This window comes from Cygnus atratus, chromosome 1, assembly GCF_013377495.2.
Source record: "Cygnus atratus isolate AKBS03 ecotype Queensland, Australia chromosome 1, CAtr_DNAZoo_HiC_assembly, whole genome shotgun sequence".
Taxonomy (NCBI): Eukaryota; Metazoa; Chordata; class Aves; order Anseriformes; family Anatidae; genus Cygnus; species Cygnus atratus.
In genome coordinates, this window is record NC_066362.1 from 55,620,587 (window position 1) to 55,641,970 (window position 21,384).

At 46.9% G+C, this 21,384-nt stretch overlaps 1 protein-coding gene and 1 long non-coding RNA gene across 7 annotated transcripts in view; both read left to right on the forward strand.

The window, feature by feature from the left end:
• Positions 1 to 301: 301 nt before the first annotated feature.
• LOC126913336 (uncharacterized) lies at positions 302 to 11,618 on the forward strand. Its single transcript, XR_007708429.1, has 3 exons — positions 302 to 1,513; positions 8,676 to 8,887; positions 9,656 to 11,618. It is a non-coding gene; the product is annotated as an uncharacterized LOC126913336 (long non-coding RNA).
• Positions 11,619 to 12,348: 730 nt separating this feature from the next.
• MYH9 (myosin heavy chain 9) overlaps positions 12,349 to 21,384 on the forward strand; it is a 69,312-nt gene continuing 60,276 nt past the window's right edge. The window contains exons 1-2 of one of the 6 annotated variants that reach the window (XM_050711342.1): positions 12,355 to 12,490; positions 16,966 to 17,229. The gene's annotated coding sequence lies outside the window, so the exon portion shown is untranslated. Of the gene's footprint in view, positions 12,909 to 13,626; positions 13,914 to 13,956; positions 14,088 to 16,965; positions 17,230 to 21,384 lie in introns of those variants that run through there. The other 5 variants (XM_035551933.2, XM_035551932.2, XM_035551934.2 and 2 more) reach the window with 5 other exon arrangements.

A 21,384-nucleotide genomic window follows, 5' to 3' on the forward strand; every position in this document is an offset into this window, starting at 1 on the left:
TGTAAACATCCTCTCTGATAACAATGAAGAGGAAGATCTGCGACTGCCGAAGTGCAGAGCCGCTGGAGGAGGAGGAGGACGGTGCCCAGACATCCCTGAGTACATGCGCACAAGGCATTCACATAGCGTATGTGCAGTAAAACTGCTTGCAGAAACTACCACAGCTTGAGTGAATTTGCACCCATTTTTATGAACTGAACTTCCAAGATGATATTAATGTGGTAGGTGGAGGCAGGGGTGCTCACTGTACATGCACTGACACACGCTGGTAGTGTGAACGCACACGCCAACACCTGCAGGGCAGGTGCTCGGTGAGAGGACAAGAGGCAATGACAGATCCTGGATTTGCCACCCTCAGAGGTTTCCAAAACCTGGCTGGATATGGCCCCGAGTGGGCTGGAGACCTCCAAAATTACCTTCTACACTGAGTAATGCCCTGAGATTGGTAACCCTATACATTTGGCAATGGACGTTGTGTAATTCAGATACTGGTCACAACCACTTGCATCTGGGATGCTGTAACAACCCCCATGGCCAGATGTGCAGTTGGAGTAAATTCATCCATGGTATCCCTGGAAAAGAGGCTTTCTGCCCTCCCAGGGCTGTGATTCATTCCTTGTTTCTGACCAGCCTGTGTCTGGTGTGTCACCAGAAAGTCCTCCCCATGACTGTGCATTTCCAGAGCCTCTCTAGCACCCAGGCAGTCAACCACACCAAGGAAAGGGGCAAGCTGAAGAAACAGCTCTTCCTTTCGGTTCAGGCTGTTTTCCAGCTGGATCAGACTGTGAGATCTGGGGCTGGCAGTGGGAGTGTGAAGGTTGGAGGACGGAGGGGAAGAGGAGGCAAGGGGGCTTCTTCCTCTGGGGGCTGCCCAGACTCGGGCTGGTTTGTGCAGTCCTCAAACCACAACCCTGACAGTCCCAAGGCTGAGAAGGAACAGGATGTTCCCTTGTTGGCTGACCTAATCCAAATCACTCATCCCGAGGGAAAGGCCCCACAACCTCTTTCTTGAGCCAGACACAGCCTGTAAGCAGTTAAAGAGTGGATGCGGTGGCAAGCTCAGGAGAGGGAGCATGATCCCACTGGTCTCCCACTGGTGACCCAGCCACAGCTCCTGCTCCCCTCAGCTCTTAAAATACATGGTTTGAGAGCTATAAAAACTCATTTCATGGCAGGGAAGGTCATTAGATCTGGCAGCTCGTGTACTTCTGTGTTCACCTGGGCATCTGACAAACATGGTGAGCACCTAGCCTGCTCAGCCCCGTGCTGCTGGGACTTGAACACAGTCACGATTACAAATGTATCACAGAGGAAGCTCTCAGTGCCTGCTTCCTTTCCTACAAAATAGAGATAACTGCCTCCTGGAGTGATAAATATGATCGTGTTTGGTAAAGATCTCTGCGAGCCGGCGGTCAGCACAAAAGGCCAGCCTGTTGCGGCTCGCAAGCACACTCATCCCCTGCCTCCCCTTCTGCCGCTCCTTCCCGAAACACGTCAGCGCTCGCAGGAGGAGGTGGGTGCCGTGACATCCCTCTTTTTTCCCCTGCTGAGAGAAACTGAGTCACACAGGGATGATGTCCTCCAGGCTGGCAGCAGGCTCAAAAGCAGAGTTATGGCTCCCCGTGCCCCCTCCCCATGCCAGCCACCACACGCATGTGATCTGGTGGATTAGCTTTCCACGTCCTTGGTGTAATGAACCCGTGTCAGGAATGCTGTGTGCATAGCGACCTTATCTGATGACAGTGACATTTTTAGCATGTTTATGTTTGGCCTTATTCGTAACCGGTTGGCGGAGCTGGATGGATCAGACCGGGTCGATACGTGTAGGAACCCAATGCACGCAGTTGGCCAGAGATGTAGGGGGGATCCCAAAACACGTACGGAGCCATGGGGTCTGCAGCAGACATCCCGCAGCAGACCTGCCAGCTGCGGCTTTTCACACACTCGCCAGCAGCGCTGGGAGGAGGATCGTTTGTTTTTCCTTTCTTTTTTTTTTTTTTCTTCCGGTTCTCAGAACTACCCCAACCAGATGGGAATAGGTTTCCCATGTCGGATGCGGGGGACCCCGCGACCCGTCGCTCCCAGATCCCCCCTGCATCCCAAAAAGCAGAAAGCGGAGGCTCCACCGCAGCTCCTCCGGGAGGTGCGGGGGAGAAAGGGAAGAGGAGAGGGGTCGTCGTGCAGTTTTCGCCACTTCAGCAGCTGGGCCAAGGGAGGGTTCCCAGGGTTTTTCCCAGGAAGGAGGTCAGGGCCAGGCAGCCTCCAGCCCCGGGAGGCCCCACCTCCTCTCAGCCTCCAACGCCGCGCTCCTGCCCTTATAAGGCTGCGGTTGTCACAGAGGCCAGGAAAAAAAAAAAAAAAAAAGAAATGTAGTAAACCGAAAAGCCATAAAAAGCTGCGTGAGCATTACCTGCCCTGCTGCGGGCTCCCTCCCCAGGCAGGATCTCGCTGCCAGCCCAGCGCGGCCTCGGGGCTCCCACCCCAGAGGCCTCGCCTCAGGGCGCTCCAAATTTATGAGGCCTCCGCTCTGAGACGTCTTCATTTGCTTTATGTAGTACTTCAGGAGGAGGTTCACATCTCCGACCGCCTTTTATTTTTTGCTGCTTTTGCAGGGTGTGAGACCCTGGTAGGTCTCCATCCTGCAGGAGAGGGTGCACGCAGGGGGAGACTGTGGGGTGAGCCTTCAAATGGCCACCTTCCCCCACCCTTCAAAAAAATGATCCGAGGGCATGTTGGCCTTTCTGAGGTGGAGTGCCTTCCAGCAGGGAACACCCAAATGCAGAGGAGACCTTGCTGTCTCCTGGAGGGAGAAGCTTGCCATGATGAAGAAGACACCATGGGCTTGAACAGCAGCAACGCTCTAGACCAGCAGTCAGGAGACGTGGTGTATCCATCAGACAATTATTTGCCTGTCTCCGGATGTGGCTGAGTTTTACTCCTTCCCCCCTTCTCAATTTTTCTCTAAGTAATGAGGCAATTCATTGTCAGTGCATATTTTAAACACTGACTCTCTTGGTTCCTGTCTTAGACCCAGCACACACTTCCCAAAAGTTTCCTGTGGGCCCCAGCTACAGCAGTTTAAACATTTTCCATCGTACGTGAAGTGGCTGCGTGCTGCCATGGGACCCTTGCTTCCTGGACCTGCTTGGTCAGCAGGAGCAGGATCCTGTCCCCAGATCCCTCCTGGGACCTGCTGGGGGGCACTGGGGCCAGCCTCAGCCTTTCTTCACTTCTGATTGCCCTCTCACATGGAGTTTGCCTGCTCCGTTTGGGCTTGAAAGCTCTCTGGGGAAAGGCACAGGGGCTGCTCTTGGCTTGAGAAGCAATGTGTGCTACTGCAGTGCAGTGAGAAAGGGGGACTGTGGCTTGATGTGCAGCAATAAAGGGGATATGCCTTCAGGAGATGTCTCCTCCAGGGAGGAGAGAAAGGTTTGTTCCAAAGAGAACTGCTATGCTTGGGAATTTGCCATTGGGAAATACGAGATTTCCCCCAGACAGCCTTTTCCAGGTCCGCTGGCTGGCCAGAGATGCAGTTCCTATTGGGATTTAGTACCTGTAGGGAGATCATTGTTCTCCACATTGTGGGTCTGGGTTTGCATGGACTTGAGCTACTCTTTCCCCAGTCCCACATAAACATTGCTGCCCTACTCTCCGGGCACAAAGGCAACCTCTGGGGAACACGGGGGAGCCCCTCGTCTGTGCTGATGTATGTGGGTGCCCTCTGTGCTGCAAAAGTCTTAAGGAAACAGCACTATCACAGGTGGCGACACTGACTTCACCTGGATTCTGAATCATAACGTGCTTCTCCCAGGTCTCTGGGTTAAAGTGCCCCACTCCACCTTTCTCCAGAAGCTCAACAGAAAACAAGATCAGGGAGCAGCAGCATGAAGTTTTGTGCCATCACAGGACATAAAACCTTTAGCGTTGACACCACGGCTGTCCTTACACCACGGTTTCCCATCACGGGGATTGCCTCTTCCAGTTTCTCAAAGCTGGAAGCAGAAAGACCCCCAGCCCCTCGGTTCCATCCTTCCCCTTGCAGGAGGAAGAGGAAGAGAGGTACCAGTTCCAGGGTGGCTGCGGGCGAGGTTGTTTTTATCGGGATGAGGCAGAGGCCTCTCCCTTTGCAGCTGTTCGGTGTGCACCAGCAGCCAGGACACACAAAAAGACGTCCTGCAGGCCAGGCGGGGCCCTGCTCCAGGCAAACTGTGCTTTGCAAATGGAATCACAGCAGAGGGACAGGAGGAGCGCTTCTTGCTCCCTGGGGTGAGGGTAGCACCCACTTCAGGACACAGGAGCCCACACCTGATTCTTCCCTGCCCTGGGCATTTCCACCCACAGTCACCTCCAGGGGACCACAGTCTAGATTTTCAGTTTTAAAATAGACTTTACAGTGACCCAAAGAGACCTTATATCCTGAAGAAGCACAAATAAGACATCTTTAAGTGCTCCTAATTATACTTTTTTTTTTTTTCCCTCCTGCTTTACATATTTTCCTGCTTGGGATTTTTTTTTCCCCTCCTTGCTAATTAGAGGACTAATTTTTAGAAATTACTTTTGTCCACTCTGGAAAACTAATAGAAAATTAGTAAAAACGTGGTAGCATGAAAATGAAAGTAAGCCTGGGGAAAGGTAATTGTTTATAACCGAGGGGTTTTGTTAACTCCTGTGCCTAATTAACACACTACAAAGGGGAGCCTTTGTTGGAGGCTCCACACCCTGCTTTTCCAATTAAGGTACAAGAGAGATCAAAATAAAAAGGGCTTGGAGACAGCTGGCATGTCCCCTAGCAAAGCCAAACCTGATTTAGCATTCCTCAAGTAACAAAAATAATAACAAGAATATGCATACCTTCTTTTCCTGTATGCATTTTCTCTTCATGTAATGCAAAACCCCTTCTCACGGTTTCTGAGTAACAACAAAAAACTTATCATTATGATCCTCATGGCTGATGTGTTTTTAACCCACAGGAAAAAGGGACTGGGGTGATTATTTTCAGGGTTATGATGGCTGCTAGAAGAAGCTTTGCAGGAAAGCTGAATCATCGGGTGAGCATCTTGTTTTCATCTTTTTGTGTTTCACTATCCCACATCTAAGGGTCGGCCTATGAAAATTCAAAAGGCTTTTATACACGTACATTTCCCTATAAAGAGTCAAAGAGTTACAGGTCTCTGTGCTGTCTCGCTACCAGCCGCAAGTGCGTATACAGGTGTGCGCTTAAAGTTCAGTGCAGCAGTAATCAGGACAACAGCAAGGATGCTTCTGCTTTGTGTGGGAACAGAAAATACAAGGAGGGAGTGGACAGGATTTATCATAAGTTAAAGAGAGTGGAGCTATCTTATTTTGTGCTTTAGATCTGTATCGTGCTTGGGTCTCTAACTCCAAGTCCAAATATTCTCTCCGTGAACCGCCTTTTATATCCCTCGGTGCATAAGGCATGAGTGTCTGCAGGACTCCTTCCATCCCAGACTGACAAAAGCTGCTACCTCACACAGAGGGATTTCACAACCCTCCCTGAAAACATCTCTGTTCCATGGGTTTGGTTCCTCTAACACTTTTTTTGCCTCTTGATAGCTGAGAAATACAGCAGAGCAGGTGCTAGCCTGAGGTTTGACAGCCCACCAGCCTGCTGCTCTGCAGTGAGGTATTGATTTTTGACAGGAATTTGTTACACAAACACAGGGTGCCCCATGAGTTGTTTTCTTTGTTGCAGAATAATCCCAGGAAACGATGCTCTGATGAAGGGGAAAGAAGATGCCTGCGTTACACGAGGCTCTTGCCTGCACCTTGCCTAAAAAGTCATTTCCCACCTTGATGACACCTCATGTATCTCAGTATTTTCTCACATCCTACAAAGATAATGCCTCAGGAAGTCCCCAGGGCTCATTTTCTGCCTTCTGTGCCAGTACTGTCAGTTTGGCCTTCTGTTCCATCTGTCCAACCCGAACAGGGGGGCTGAAAATAAGGGCGACGCACCCAGCTTCCTGTGCTGCCCCATATGTTTCCAAAGGCTGTGCAAGCTGGCAAAATCATACAGAACGGACCATGCTGGCAGTGGGAGGCCAGAGAAGCTGGGAGAATTGAGGAGGCTCTCAAGGGAGTAGGGGAAAGAAAAAGTCCCAAATGTGGGAGGGAATCTTGGCAGAAATGAAAGGGGGGGTTGTTGAGCAAAGCACGCGCTGGCTCCAGCCGCACAGAGCTTGCAATATGTTACACTGAGAATCTGTGGGTGTGTTTATAAGACCTGCCGCTGACTTGCATGCACAAAGGATGTAGCCTCCTCTTATCAGAAAAATGTGGGCTTCAGGCTCGCAGAAGAGGATGAATACTTGCAAGACTTCACGTCAAGTCTTCTTTCTGGCTGCGGAGCTCTCGCCCAGCAGAATGGGCCCAAAGCTAGGCTTTGACCGGACCGACTTTGGTTTCTGGCAGGCAAAAGCAGTATCTTTAATTGTGGCAGGCTATTAACTAGTTAGTTCCCCTGCAGTTCCCACAACAAAGCTGCAATGAGAATCTGGATGACTTTCTACAGCGCTGGAAAAATCCCTTGTTCCGAGCATCTCTTGGGCATACTAGAATATTTCAAGCTAGTTTCACTTTGGCCTCGGCCAGCTCACTGGAATGAGAAGCACAGAGCCACTTCATGTGAGCAAATATTGGCCTTGATTACTATTGCAGGCTGAACCCAAAACCAAACAGCAAATGTGAGGTAAGCTGAGAGGCACCATTAGTGAAAGCTCACGTAGTAATCTCAGGAAAGGCAGCAGGCAGAAAGCAGAGGTGCTTCCGTGTTTGGCAGGGAGGAAAGAAGGGAGACTCAATTCCTGCTGGAGGAAGAAAATGCTTGGGGAGAGGAAGAGGGAAGCGAACATTCAGCTAGATGCCTTTTGTTTGGAGGTCTCTTAAAGGTGACAGATGCTGAAATGCACTTTAAAAAAGGTGAATGTTGTGAAGTAGCAAACCACCGTTCACCTTGGTGGATTCTCTGAACTTGGTCCTGTTTTCCAAATGGCAAAATCACCCTGGTACTCACTTCTTGGTTCTGTGAAAATGAGGCCCAGCCTGAGACCTAAGTAGGAAAAGAGAAGCAAAGACGGTGTAAAGCTCTCCACAGCCCCACCTAAGCAGGAAAACAGGGTTTAGATGGCTTTGGCAATCTCTTGCAAGTATTTTCCCTTTGTCAATATCTGTTCCACGCCTGGCAAGTATATTTGCTACCTGAGTGTCACAAGCATACGATGGCTGCAGGGCGACAGGGATGTTTATTCCCCTTTCAGCTTATCCTCTGTTGAGTAAAAAGAATGCCCCCAAGCCCTTCTGAACTCAGGAATCTGAAGCATTTCTTAACCCCCTGAGAAAGGGAGAAGGACAAGGAGGTATTTGAGATGGTAATAAAGGACCCTTAGCAATTGCTGAACCACAGAGCTGTAAGGCCAGGACAGACAAGCCCAAAAATTACGTACCTGGTACCGATTGAATTATCACTAAAGGGGCTAAACCACAACGGGTTGTGTGAAAATGCCCAGTTTGTTTTCCGCAGCAAGAAATCGCCATGCTTATTTAAGGCAGGTAACAGGATGTGCTCTGCTGGAATTTTGGATAAGCTGGGGTAGGCCTGAGGTAGAAAACTCAGGTCCCAAATGTTGGTTTGGGGGCAAGGATACTTTTGCTGGATGGCTTCTATTCCTGGTGTATAAATCCTTTTTTTTATAGTTGTGCTGGACGCCAGCTTTCTCAGCATTTAAAGCTGGATAGAAAATAGCTAGCAGCAAGAGAACAGGGCTAGAGGAAACAAGGTTAGGAAGCGGATATACTGAACCAAAAAATGTATGTTGCTTAGCACTGTGCTCGCATTTAGATGGCAGTGATGATTATATTTGAATTCCTTGGAGGTAAAGAGCTCTGGGCCATTGTTCTTGGTATGTCAGATCAGGAATGCGGTGTCTGCAACCATGCATAATGGAGTGGCAATCCCATCTCAGGGCTTGGACGAACTCACAAGCTCCAAGGAGAGCTTTCCTCTGCGCAAGACATAATTTTTCATTTAGGTGTGTTTCTGAGGACACGTCCCATGACTTCAGTCAAAGCACAGCTGTTTGACAACCTGCTTATCCAACTGAGATACGTACATACTTTTACAACGTAGTGTCACTCCCATTGTATTGCAGGGAGGGTCTCTAGCACAAAGTAAATTTGCTTATTGTGCTACCTAACTGATAGATAGAGATTTATGCCTGTAAATCGTACCCCAACTGAGCAGAGACGTCGTGTGCAAATGTTTTGTTTTCTAGCTGCAGATCTTGTCACTAATGTGTGAAGAAAGTAAAAACGTGTTCCTCTTTTACTGAAGCTGAAGCAAGAACCACAATGAAGCAGTTCAGCAGGCTGTTCGCACAAGACTGCGTGGGTGGATGGCTGGGGAGAGGTGGAAAGGGGGAGAATAACTGTTTTAAATACTACAGCGTGCCAGGTGCAGCTCCTGCCCTTCTGCCAGCCTTGGGGTGCAGGTATGGTTCCCTCCTATTTTCTGCATCAGCAAAGTCAGTGTGAAAGACTCCTGTCGCAGTCCCGTGGTTCAATCTCTTCAGTCGTGCTGATGCCTCTGTCTCTCTGTGGGCCTATAAACTAGATCAGCGAACTGCTCTTTTCTTCTTAACCTTCTTTTTTAACTCCAGTGATCCAGTTTACAGTATGGCTTTTGAAACGTCTGCATCAGCACCACTGAGGCAGCGGTGGCTGTGACACAGCACTAGGACCAAGCGGCTGGGGGGAGAACAGATGACGTCTCAAGCCAGTTTTGCTGATGAAGAGAGCATTATGGAATCGCACCCTGACACACGAAAACAAGACAATGAAGCTATGAAAACACAGCCACACCAGAAGTTGGGTAGGCATGCTAAGGGTAACCTCTCTTGGTAAGGAAAGGCCTTATATGCTTCCTAGTATCTGCTGCTTGCTGCTTCTGAGACAGGTTACTGGGCCACGTTTGCCTTAGTGTGGTCCCAGCTCTTTTACATCAGCTGCTCCTGTTATAATTTGGATGAACAGAGCTAGAATTTAGGCTTAAATTTGTAAACTCTGATGCTCCAGTGGTAACACCACTTGCTTTCACTCCTTCCACATCTTAAGTTCATGGTTTTCCACCTTCTGTGCTGTCAGAGTTCGGATTCGGCATTTGTTATGGGAGCAGATCAATAAAGGATTGGCACAAGGGGAAAAGGAAGCTATGCTAATAGACGGTGCCTAAATTCCAGGCAAATTTCACGTTGTTCAGAGGACATGGGCAGTAAATGGTGAAGTCCACCAAAATGTGTTGCTTTCTCCTCCTTCGCTCCAAAGAGCCCTTTCCTTCTGTTACAGGGTGTAAAAACCTTGTAAGTTCTCATCTGCATTTATAGCTGGGTGTATATATCAAAGTGACTCCACAGCTGCTTTTTTTTTTATATATTAATTCCAATTATGAGTCTGCACAGAAACTACTGATGTTTCAGGCTTCTGCAAAAGCAGAGTTGAGGCTTCTTAGCAATAACAGATTGTGACATTCTCCAGATCTGCATGTGTGCGGTTTCTGTCTAAAGTCACTGTGGTTAGCGTTTAGCAATGTGACTTCTCTGATAAAGTAAACACCTTTTGTCTCCTGTCACTCTTCTTTCAGCCTGGAAGAAACTTGTTTTGGAAGAGATTTCTTCTGCCTCGCAAGGCATTTGGAAATGATTTGTCGACGTGAATTTAGCCACCTTACCTGTTTGTGAGAAACAGAAATGAAACGTGCCTATGTTTAGTGTTCGTGGCAGACGTGCAGGCTTCTCCCACGGACTGCAGCTTGCCAATAAACTTAAGCCCAATTGTCTTGGATTAGGCCAGTGTAGTGGAAAACAGCGTAGTTCAGCAAAGTGAGCATTGGTGTGGTCTGTTGTGAAGGCTGGCAAATCGAAGAGTAACCTCTGGATGCTTGGTGTTTCATTTTCTTTTTCTTTCTCTGGTAAATCTGGCTGCTGTTGAGGTCCTTGAGATGCTGTTTTTCAGAATTCAATGACCATTACAAGTTTGCTCTTACAATGGATGCTAGCTTGCAAGCATCGATGGAAAATGTGAGTGAAGTTGACCAGAAGGATCAAATAAACATCATACGAATTTGTAGAAAGTAACGGATGTACAAAATTAATATGATAGCTTTTTTACTCATACTTCTTTCAGAGGCGTGTCTCCTTTCCTGGGTAACTTCCTGCCATCAGACCAACACAAAAACCCTTTGCACTTATTTTCAGAATAGTCAAGCTGCAGAAAACAGACAATTCAAATCTCACTTGCCTCAACTACCATGCACCTACCAAGCTGAGCATTAGGGAAACATGCAGAGTTTTCAAAAGAAGTGGGATACTTTTTGGTAAGGGAGAGGTTGGTAGAAAACTGCAGCTATCTTTGCTTTGAGCTCATTTTTGATACTTTACTGCTGAAGTCATCAGGGAAGTTTTGCCATTGATTAAACAGGAGTGGAACCAACTTCTCAAATGTCTTTATTAAAGAAAAACAAATAGAGAAAGACAAACCTGAGAAAGACAGTACAGCCTGACCTTAGACTTAAGTCTTGGGAAGTGCAGACTACCTATGAAAGTATGAGAGGCAGACGAGAGTAAGAAAATTTGAAATGCCCTGTACCATGCAGACCTTAAAAATGACTGACAGCCTTTTAATGTCTGCATTTCATACTTGCAGTCGTTACCTTTTATTTCCCACACGACTACTGTTGTCAGTCAATTTTTTGCCTTTTCTATTTCCTTGCCCAGCTAAGCTCTGCTACTTTTCTCCTTCAAAAACTTTACTTAGACCTGATACTGTCTGCTTGCTTTTGTTTACCTTTCTTAGCCACTTGGCTGAAGACACAGCTTCTCTTTTTTCTTTGATGTATGTAGTAATCTCCACTATTTCCATTCCGTCTCATTTTTATGGGAGAATTTAAAACCCTGCCTTTCAACCAGTAAATATCTTTTTTTGTCACTTTTTGATGGATCAGAATGAGTTATTGGACACTTAAATGGGGACTTAGGTCCCCATTTAAGGCACCTGATTATGTAGGTATCTTTGGTTGCCTCTTGTCACAGTTCCAGCTTCCTTTCATTCTCTGTCTTAATGTACTAGCGAAGACCTATGCTGTACGTTCTCTTCCCACTGCCAAATTAAATTCTTATTGTACCTATATTTACACCTCTCACCTCTGCCTTTAACAATGACACCTTTGTATGCCTGATACTCAGCTCTACAAATCTTTCACTGCTTTCAGAGATTTCACCCACTGCCTTTTGTGTCTTGAGACATACACGTCTAGCGTTGTTTCCAAACTGCCGCAATGAATCTGAGCCAAAAGCATTTCACTTGGACAAGAGATGCTTACTCAATACAATTCTCTGCTAACATCTCTGTCTCTCTTGATTCAAGCCTGCTTCACTTGTAACTTTGATACTAGTCGACATTGGTAAACTTCACCCTGTAGTTTCTGTCATTGGCACCTACGTCTGCAAACCTGCCCTCCTTATCGAAGGTAGGAAGCCCTGAAGGGAGGCAGCCTTGCATTTCTGGGTGCTTGTAAATAAGCAATAAAGCTCATCTTTACAGCTGGATCTGACATCTGGACTCGTATATGCCGCGCTCACTTTTGGAAGACTTTCGTCTTACGTCTTGGCTCTGGCTTCCTCCTTTCCCCTGCGCTCTGCCTGAAGCTCCTGGAGCCTGCAGCACATGTAGAGAGGAAGCATGAGCTCAGCTTTGTGCCTTCACACCTCTCCCGTTCTGGCAGGCCTCCCCCGACCCCCTCCAGGCTCACTTCAGCACCCGGGCCCGGCCACGCCGTGCCTCTGCCCTTCCCCTAGCATTTTCAGGCCGTGCCGAGCCCCTGCGGCCTCAGGATTATATTCTCGGTGCCTGGATTACGCCCCCCCCCCCCTCATTTCCCCGTGAGGCCGCCGGGCACGGCCCCCTCAGCGCCAGGCCGCCGGCCCGGGGCGGGCACAGGGCAGCGCCAGCGAGGCACGGCTTCCGCCGGGGCCCAGCCCGGCGCCGCTGCGGGGCATTGTGGGGCCTGCCTGGCACGGCTCGGCCCGGCAGGAGCCGAAGGGAGGCGGCGAGGGGGCAGCGGGGCCGTGCCGGGCCGTGCCGGGCCCCCCCCGCCCCTCAGGGCGGCGCCGCGCCGGGTGCGCCTCCGCTAACGTTGCACGAAGGCGCGAGGCCGCCATCCCCTCCCGCAACGGCTCCGCAGCCTCCGCCCCGCGGGCGGCTCCTATTGGCCGGGCCCGCCGTCAGTTCCCCGCTGCCGGCTGGCCGATTGGCTAGAAGCCGCGGCGGGGGCGGGGCCGCGGCGCGGCGGGCGGCTCCCGGCGGGCGGGCGGCTGGCAGTGCCGCTGAGCCAGCGGCGGTCGCGGTGCCTGCGGGAGCAGCCGGGCAGCGCCAGCAGCGCGACACTCCCTCGGCGCCTGCCGCACTCCGCCTGCCTCAGGTGAAGCACGGGGGCTCCCTTCCCCTTCCTTCCCCTTCCCTCCGCCTTCCCCTTCCCTCCCGGTGCCCCCTTTGTCCGCCCGGGCACCCCGCATGCCCCTTCCCCATCCCCGCCGCCCTTCCTCCGGTCGCCTTTTTCCCTTCCCCCCCCCTCTTTCCCTCCCTCCCTCCCTCCATTTTCCCCCTCTCGGTGAGGTAACGGGCAGGGGACATGGGGCCGCCGGGCAGCTGTCAGGGCTGACAGGCTTCCGCCCCAGCCCTCCTCTTCCTCTGCGCGGGGCAGGAGGGAGTAACAGGGCAAGACGAAGCTTGCAGCAGAAGGGCTCGCAGGCAGCTCGTGTTCCTGGGCACAGCCTCCGACAGGCCCCGGGAGCGGTCCCTTGCCTCGTCCCGGAGGCCCTACGAGACCTGGCTGCAAGGTGGGGAAAGCCCCAGGGTCCCTGGGCTGCCCCCAGGGCGGTGGGGACCCCACGGGTTTCGTCGCTCGGAGCTGCTCCTCGTCTGCCCCTCGTCCCCCTAAATTGGGGTGAAAGGAGATTGGAAGCAACGCCGTGCTTCTGGGAACCAAGTGGGATATCCCACAAGCAAACTGCGTTGCTTCAGAAGCTCCCTGTGCATTCAAAGCTAAACTCACTTTCCTTTTCCTCCTTACAACCCCTGTCCTCTTGGTTTTCTCCAGAATCGCTATTTCTACCCCTCAACCTTGCTCTTCCACGAATTTTTCTTCTGTATCCCTCTGCAAGAGTGTAAGCTTTTTTTCTGAGTGAAAAGCTCTGCTCGAAACCGAGTAATCTGCAAAGTAATACATAGGAAACTTGCGCTTCATCCTTGGAGAGAGATTGTAGTAGATGGACTTTGCTCTGCAGACCGGTTTCCTTGCCTCTGCCCTATGCTATAAAGAAATATAAGGTAATTTGCATGGAGGCTGTTCAGCCACGGCTTGAAAGGTTAAATTGCAAGTCCTTAACTCTCGTATACGTCTTCTGTCCGGAAGCCTCGATATGGTAAAGTTTTAACTCCAAAATAACAGCGCTCTAATCAGTTACTGCTTGTGTAAAGATGCTTTTGAAATTAGTCACTAGGTAACAATGTGACTAAGTTCACTTATCCGTGGCATTCCAGTAAAAATGGCAAACCATGGTGCAGATATTTATTGACTCACAGATGCACTGTCTGCAACTGTAGCTCTCCTTCCTGAAGCTGGAATGAGATAAGCAAATATTTTTGTTAACTTGAAAGTTATAATGGGGAGGGGAGCAATTGATAAACGTTACTGAAACTGCTCATAGCACAAAGGGGTTTTGAAGCTGTTGATCACAACCACCAAAACGGTATAAATGCATAAAGATTGTATTGCTAATCTGACCTTGTAAAAATAACAACGGGGTGAAATCACGCCATGACTCCATGAAGCTCCATGTCAGGTGGGACTGTTTAAATTGATGCGTACCCCTTCCTTATGGCTTTATTGGTCGCGCTTATTCACAGCATGTGCTATCTTTCTGGAGGTGGACGGGCAACATTTTCAGTAGCTTTAACATAACTGCAAAACTGGTAGTGATCAGATCTTGTCATATTTCCTGGCTTGGCACCTCAAAGTGAGTATGACCAGCACCGAGCTGGTGAAGTTTGTGGTGGTTCTTGTAATACGGCGTCATCTCTTGGATGATTGATTTGTATTGTTAGGATCTGATTTTGGAAGTTCCCTGGAGTCTCGAGACTTCGACCCTGAAGTTTGCTCAGTCAGGTAGCTCGTGGCTGTTTCTGTATAAACAGGATGACTGAATTGTTGCGTTATGGCAGTCTCAGAAGAATGGGTGTAGAAACTGAAGGCCTTTTATTGGACTTTGTTTGCAAAGGTTATTAGGATATTTCTACCATGGTTCCGGGTTTTCTTTTTTTTTCCCCCCCAAGTTATCCCCACAAGAAAAAAAAAATATGCCAGGATGGTATCTTCATCCTAAGAGAAGAAGAAAGAATAATCAGTTTCCCCCCCCCCCATTATTTTCTCTAAATGGTTGTTATGTTTTACAAAATTTTGGGGCCGTTAAGTTGAGAGAACTATACCCAAATTTAAGTGAATCAGTATTAAATGAGTGATAAGATGGTGATTGTAGTTGTCAGAGGGTGAAGGTGTGTTCAGCTGTGTAGCAGGTGGTGACTCAAATACTCGCTTTAGAGCTGAAAACCGTGTCTACAGGAGTCAGATGCCACACGTGCTTAAAACTTTTCTCAGCAGTATTTGGCACTGCAAATATTTCTAGTACAAATGCTGAGACTTACGTTTAGTACTGCAATAAGCTGTCTTGAGAACTTGAACCGTTATTGCCTTGGCAGGTCTTAAAAAATGCTGTACTAAATGTGCGTTATAATGAATAATTCACGGGTTAGTCACGTTCAGGTACAAGGGAGAGTATGTTTATAGACATGGCTGCTACTAACTACATGAAAAAGTACTTCGGTTGCTCCGTGAGATGAAAGTAGTCTGCCAATACCCCAAAGTTCAGGTTTTGTCCTGTTGCTCCCAGGGTGCTGAGCAGCTGGGAGAGGGCACTGTCAGAAGCATTGTGATTTCCCAGCTGATGCTGGAGTTCTGCTTTTGTTTTGGGTGGAAGGAATCACTTGGTACCTTAGGGTTTGGAAATCGGCTGAATCTTTGGCTTCCACCCCTAGGCCCCGTGTCTTGCCCAGATTTATGTCGCTGACCTATTGGTGTGGCTGTGATAGGGGGAGGTTGTAAGTGGACCTACTGGAGCTACAGGAACCCTTCTGGTTAACGCAACGTTTACTGAAAGGGGAAGTCGAAGCTAAGGTTGTGTTATCCCCCACCCCTGTGTTCTACATCTGCTTTCTTGCTTAGTAACCTCAGGTTATTGGGTAACATACTGATGACTAAAGTGTATTTTAGAGGCCCAGAGTCGGTTCGCGTCCACCAAAAGGTGTCCAGGACTTTCATCCTGAGTGAATGGTTTTGTTCGTTTGGTTGAAAAATGCACCCAGTGCCCTCTAACATCCATTCTGATTTCTTGTATAAATATCTTTTTAGTCTTTGTTTTCTTAGTAATTGAGGCACAGCTGTTTGCATGTTAAGTAGAGAAATTGTGTGCCTGACGTTAAGTCTTTTGTGGGTTGGAACAAAACTATAATAGCATAGGATTGCCTACAGCAGCATTGTTTTTGCTGGCAATTGCTCTAGCTTTTAGTGGTGGCTTGGTGAACTTGTACCTTAAATTTCTTTTCAGTTAAGGCACACCATGATTCTAATTGAGTTTCCTAGTGTAAAAAGATATGGAAATGAGCAACCTGATTTAAGTAGAGTATGATGAGACAAAAAAAAAAACAAATGCAACTCCTGCCCTGGAAGCTAATGCAAATGGGTGTTGTCCAACTAAATGAAATGCATTGGTTTACAAGTTCATCTTAATTTCATGCCAGTGTTTAATTATGGTTTATCCCCTTTACTTTTTTTTTGCAGCTGTGAGAACTTGTTCCGAGTACTTACAGTAATAATCTCAAAGCTGAGATTCGTCTCGCTGTGCTAGGTTACTGTAGCACTTTAACATCTTCTTACCGGCCTCCAACCCAGTCTCATTCAATATAATGCGTTTAGTCCCTGTGGTAATGGCCATTCAGTTCGTTGCTGTTTGGAACAGTATCCCACCTCTCTGAGCATCCTAAAAAGTCTGAAGAAATAGTAGTGTCTACAGTTTTCCAGTAATGAAACTATGCATGAATTCATTGTATGGTACATCGGGAGCGAGCTCTGCGAAGTCACGTCCTTTTTAGACATGGCAAAGAGGAAACTGTAAAATTGCTCTAGCATACTTGTCTACTGCAAGTTATTTCTTTTACAAGTACTACAAATGTATTGCTGTTGGATGCAGAGAGTAATAATGAAATATAACTCTGCATACTGTGGTTTGACTCTGTGACCTCTTTATGAAACTTATACCTCTGGAGTTTTGTACATCGGGTTTGGATTCTTCTTGTCTTCATGACTACAAGTTTAAATTTCTCTTAATGCGTGTGTACTAACTCTACTGAGGGTAGTAAATAAAACCACATGGATGAGTGATTTCAGCAAACTCAAGCTAATAATCAATATATGTGGAGGGAAACTGAACTTGGAAATGTGTATCAAAGTCTCTGTAACTGATGAATACTTCTATTCATCAAGAGCTACCATTTTAATGAGTCTCGGCAGGAAATCCATTGTGATATATGCCTTAACGCTGAACTGGAGTTCTGATTTGAATGAAAGCAAAGTAGATGTTCAAACTTGATTAAAAAAAAAAAAGAGGTTTAGAGAAATTTTACAGCTTAACTTTGATAGTCTTGTGCAGTTAGATCTTTTTTTTTCTGTTGGGCAGCTTCCTGTTTAAAATATAAGATTTAAAGCATGCTCTTGTAATAGTTTACTTCCCGTTTTATTGTTTGTAGTGATCAGAGTACATTTGTCTCTGTTTTTCTTTTAAGGTCAAGACTTCACCAGTTTACTTGAATTTAGGCTCCTCAGTCAACGTTGGAGGCATAGAAGATTTGACTTTAACCAAAGTCAAATGTGTCCAACACTCAACACTAATCTTACTGACATATGTAGGCTTGATCTAAACATCCAAGAAAAAAAATTGGAAACACCCAGTTGAACCTACAGCAAAACTTCAACCAAAAGCTTAATTTCAATGGTTTCAGTCTCCTTCTCCAAATGTGACTTAAAACAACGTGCTTATTAATTTGAAGGTAACTCTTTAGACAGTAAGCTCTTTTTGGCAGGGACTGTTACACTGTAGGTCTACCTGCCATTTAATGCAAGAGATTTCAGTCTTGCTGTGCTCAGAATCAATGCAATCGATTATTATAAGAAAAGCATGAGTACAAACGTTTTTCATATTTTAATTGATAGTCTGTATTAGCACTTAAGTATATTTGATTAAGTATACGATGCTTTAATTTGAGAACTCGACAAGAAGTACTGAATGTAAATCTGAAGTCGTATGAATGAACTGGATATAGAAGTTGTTAGCTAAGCACTTGATGAGGTAAATTGACTTTTAACAGTTTTATTCTGCGGATGAAGAAAAATACTCTGGCTTCAGCTCTGGCTAAGTTGTTCATAGTTTAAAATGTAGAGGAGGTTATGTACATTTTTTGGGGTGTTGGTGGTGTGTTTTACTGTTCAATTAGTGAAAGAAATCTGAGGGCATGCATTTTGGTAGATCCAAAATGTTGATGGTGAAGGTATCCAGAAACAGGCAATATAATTCCTAAATCACTGATTGTGGGTATCTGTCTAGAAAACAATTTTAGTTAAATTTACAAGCAAAAAACAACTAAAGTAGCCCAAGAAAAACAATTGTAGGTATAAGTGGAATGTGATACATTTGCAAAATACCACTTAATATCTTATTCTTCCTAGATGTTCAGATGCCTTTGTTTCTGCTCCTGTCTGACATCAAGTAAAATGTATTCAGACTTTACAGAACTGTTTAAATACATGAATATGTGTATATGGATCCAGGTATATGGTGGAATATTTACAATAATAAGTACATAGATAACTGACACTGTCACATTTCACATAGGCATGTCTGATCTTACTGACAAAGGGAATTCTCATAACGAGGAGCATAAGTACAAAATAAGGTAGAACTAGGCTTAACGCAACAGGCACAAAAACTGCTTGAGCCGTGACTTAGGGTTTGTGACAAACCAGATCATGTGGCTTTCATCCTCTGGGTCAAATTGCAGTATGAATGTTATTAGCAGATACTGAAGTCTTTGACCTTTTGTTTCACAGTAAAAATATTTTGAGTTATTTTAGTGGCCCTTCCCCAGTCTGAGTTTTGCTTAGATGAACTTGAGCTTGCAGTTTACTGCAGTGTGTGATGGAAAATGTAAAACAAGAACACACAAACATGCAGAGGAAGATGCATTAGTAGTCATAGTTTCCCTTTAAATGTGGGATTGTCAGTTTGTTAGACAAAGTGGTGTAACTTCTAAGAATTAGGAGCGCGCGCATTGTCCCTACAACACTGGCTGTACATGTGCATAATCAGTTTATCTTCATCCGCACAGTGGGAGCTGGCCTTTTTAATGTGGTAAATATTAAGTTTTTCTTAATGGGCAGAACTGTGTAGAGATCTTAGTCCTTTAGATTTGGGTTCTGTAATTTGAGTTTTTAGAACTTGATGTAGATTTAACTGATGAATGTTACCCTGTGGTGTGATACCAGTTATATCGGGGAAGAAATGCAACTGCAGTAATGGTTCAGCTCCTGCTTGTGTAGATAAGGGGATGTAGTGCATTGACCTGAGCCACTGCAGTACTGTATGTAGTGTGTATGGTCATGGACAATGTTGCTAATGATGCTGGAAACGCATGAAACAGTTCTGATACTCTGTGGTTGGTGTTTCCTCATCTTGTTTTTTATCCTGTTACAACAGAAAGCAGAACTTTGGTGGAAGCTTCCAAACCCTATGTGCCTCCTCGTACTGGGAGAGTGGAATGTCAATGAATGTCAGTCTCCAGTGAGAATGGGATAAATTTTTTCCTATAAAAACTATTTTCCCGTAATGCCAGAAGGGAGAAATCTTTGTTCCTTATAGCCATAATTGTAACAGTTCAGATGAGGTTCCTGCTTCGATTGCCCTTGCTTTCACTTCATGTAGAAAGATGAAAGTCCTTTCTTGCCCTTTAATATGAAGATCAGTGCTTTAGAAGATCCACGGAGGAGAGCACAGTTGGGTGAATTCTAAAATAAGAGGCACTTAGCACTGGTCCTTCTTAAAGATTGATGCATTTGACGCTTAGGGAAGAAAGCACAGGTCAGGGACAGAGCAAACAAACCAGAAAATGAGCATGAGGCTGAGGCATGCAGGGCTCCTCGGGCGCTCTGCTGCCTCAGAGGGCTCTCTCTAGGACGCTGGTTATGATGGAAAGCTAAGGAGGGAGCCACGAAGCTGTGCAAGACCTTGGCTGTAAGAGAGAAATGTTGCAATCGCAGCGTTTCAAAGCTTTCCATCCACTTGATGGTTAGGGTCAGCGAGGTGGTTCTTAGCCTGCCCTCCTTACCCATACCTGAAGCCTGAGGCTATGCAGCTTGCTGCGTGGGAGTTGCTGCTGTCTTCATGTCCAGAAAGAGTCACTGTTTTCCTGCTCCCACCTCCGAGATCGCCTTCGTATGCAGAAGTGGGTCCAATTAATGACTCCCTGCCAGCGACAGGAGTTGAATGTCAAACTTTGACCCTGCAGAGGTAGAAGACTTACCTGTGGCAGGGTTTCTCCTCCCACTTCCATAGCTGCTGTTACTGCTGGAGCAGACTTTGAAATGAGGAAGTAGGAGGTATGGCAGAAGGCTGTTTGTACACAGGCATGGTTTTGCACAGTAAGTTGGGCTGTTGGTGTCTGGGGAAGGTTGGTTCTCCAGAAAGAAACCCTTTTTGAAATGGTTTCCAGGCGTGTTGGAAGTATTTCTTGGTTCTTTTTGATATGAGCTGGAAGAAAATTCCGATTAGTGATGCTGAGACCAAAGCGAGTTCTTAGTTAAAAGAAGCAAGAATAACTAGAATAGGATAACTTGATAGTATTAGCCACACACATGCTAAATATTTGTCTCCAAAAGACTGGACCAAAACGGTATCTTTCTCCCCTGTCTTTTAACTAGATGTAATTATTTCATTCCTTGTTCCCTCTTGTGATGAAAGCTGGAGTTGACAGAGATGATAGGGGTGCTAGCTGATGTCAAGCTGTCCATTGGCGGGTCTGCCTTGTGCCCCCGAGAGCTCTTGGCAGATATCTTTCTAGCCTTAAATCAGAGTATCAGGGAAGGGATGAAATGTGACCTGGAGATAACAAGGACGGGCTGAAACTTTCCAGGTTCTCCCCCCTCTCTCCTGCAGCACCCCTGGGGAATTCTGCCTGCCTGCTCAGAACTTCTTGCAGTCCATTCTGCCTCCTGAAAACAAGTCAGCCAGCAAAACAGCCCGAACAGCAGGGATGGGCTGCAGTCTTCTGAGCTACAGCTGTCTCCTTAAGTGGGATTACTTTGCTGAGTGGTCACCAAGAATGTGTTCTCCCCCTGGAATGTTTTCCTTGTGGGCACACTGTCTCTGGAAGAGGAATTCTCTCCTCTGCTGAGAAGGCATTTACTGTACACACGCTAATGAGAAACAACAGTTGCAGAAAGTGTATTATGCAGGATTGTAAACTTCGAATATTTATTCAAAGTGAATGGGGTTGGGTGGCAGCCAGCCGAGCTTTGTCATGCTAAAGACTGGACTTGAAATTAACAGAAGGCTGCCCTCCCCCTCCCTAAACCCGCGTTTGGGGTGTTAAAACAGCTAAAACTGATTAACTCTCTTGGTGCCACGTACCTTGTAATGTGGCAGTGCCTCACTGAAGTGAGAAGGTGCCATTAAAATGCGAGGTAGCATTAACTTAGGGAGCCTTGCTTGGCCATATTTGCCCATAACCTGCAGTGGTTAAATTTCTTTAGAGTATGCAGTGTAGTTGCCCAAGACCTTTTCTGTGTTTATATGGTCTGTGGTGAAACCTCTGCTGTCCCATTTCCAACGTTTGGTACCCAAGCCCAGCCTTTTCAGATTAGCATTGATTTGTGTTACATCTCTGTGCACTTCACCGGTAGCTCCTGTTTGCAATGTGGGCCTGATCTTGTTCTCCACTTGAACGGTGGAGAGAAAAGGCAACGACTAAGCTGGCTTGTAAAGACCGTGTCTTCCTTGTGTGTGGCTTTGTGGTGTTTGCAATTTGCCGTGAAAAGTCCTGGCTTTGCGGAGCAAACCTCCTGTGTCAGCTGTTATAGCAGAATGTGCAAATGCTGCCTCATACACACCAGAGAGTGGTGCTTGACAGCTGATGAAAAGAACTGAATGTGCA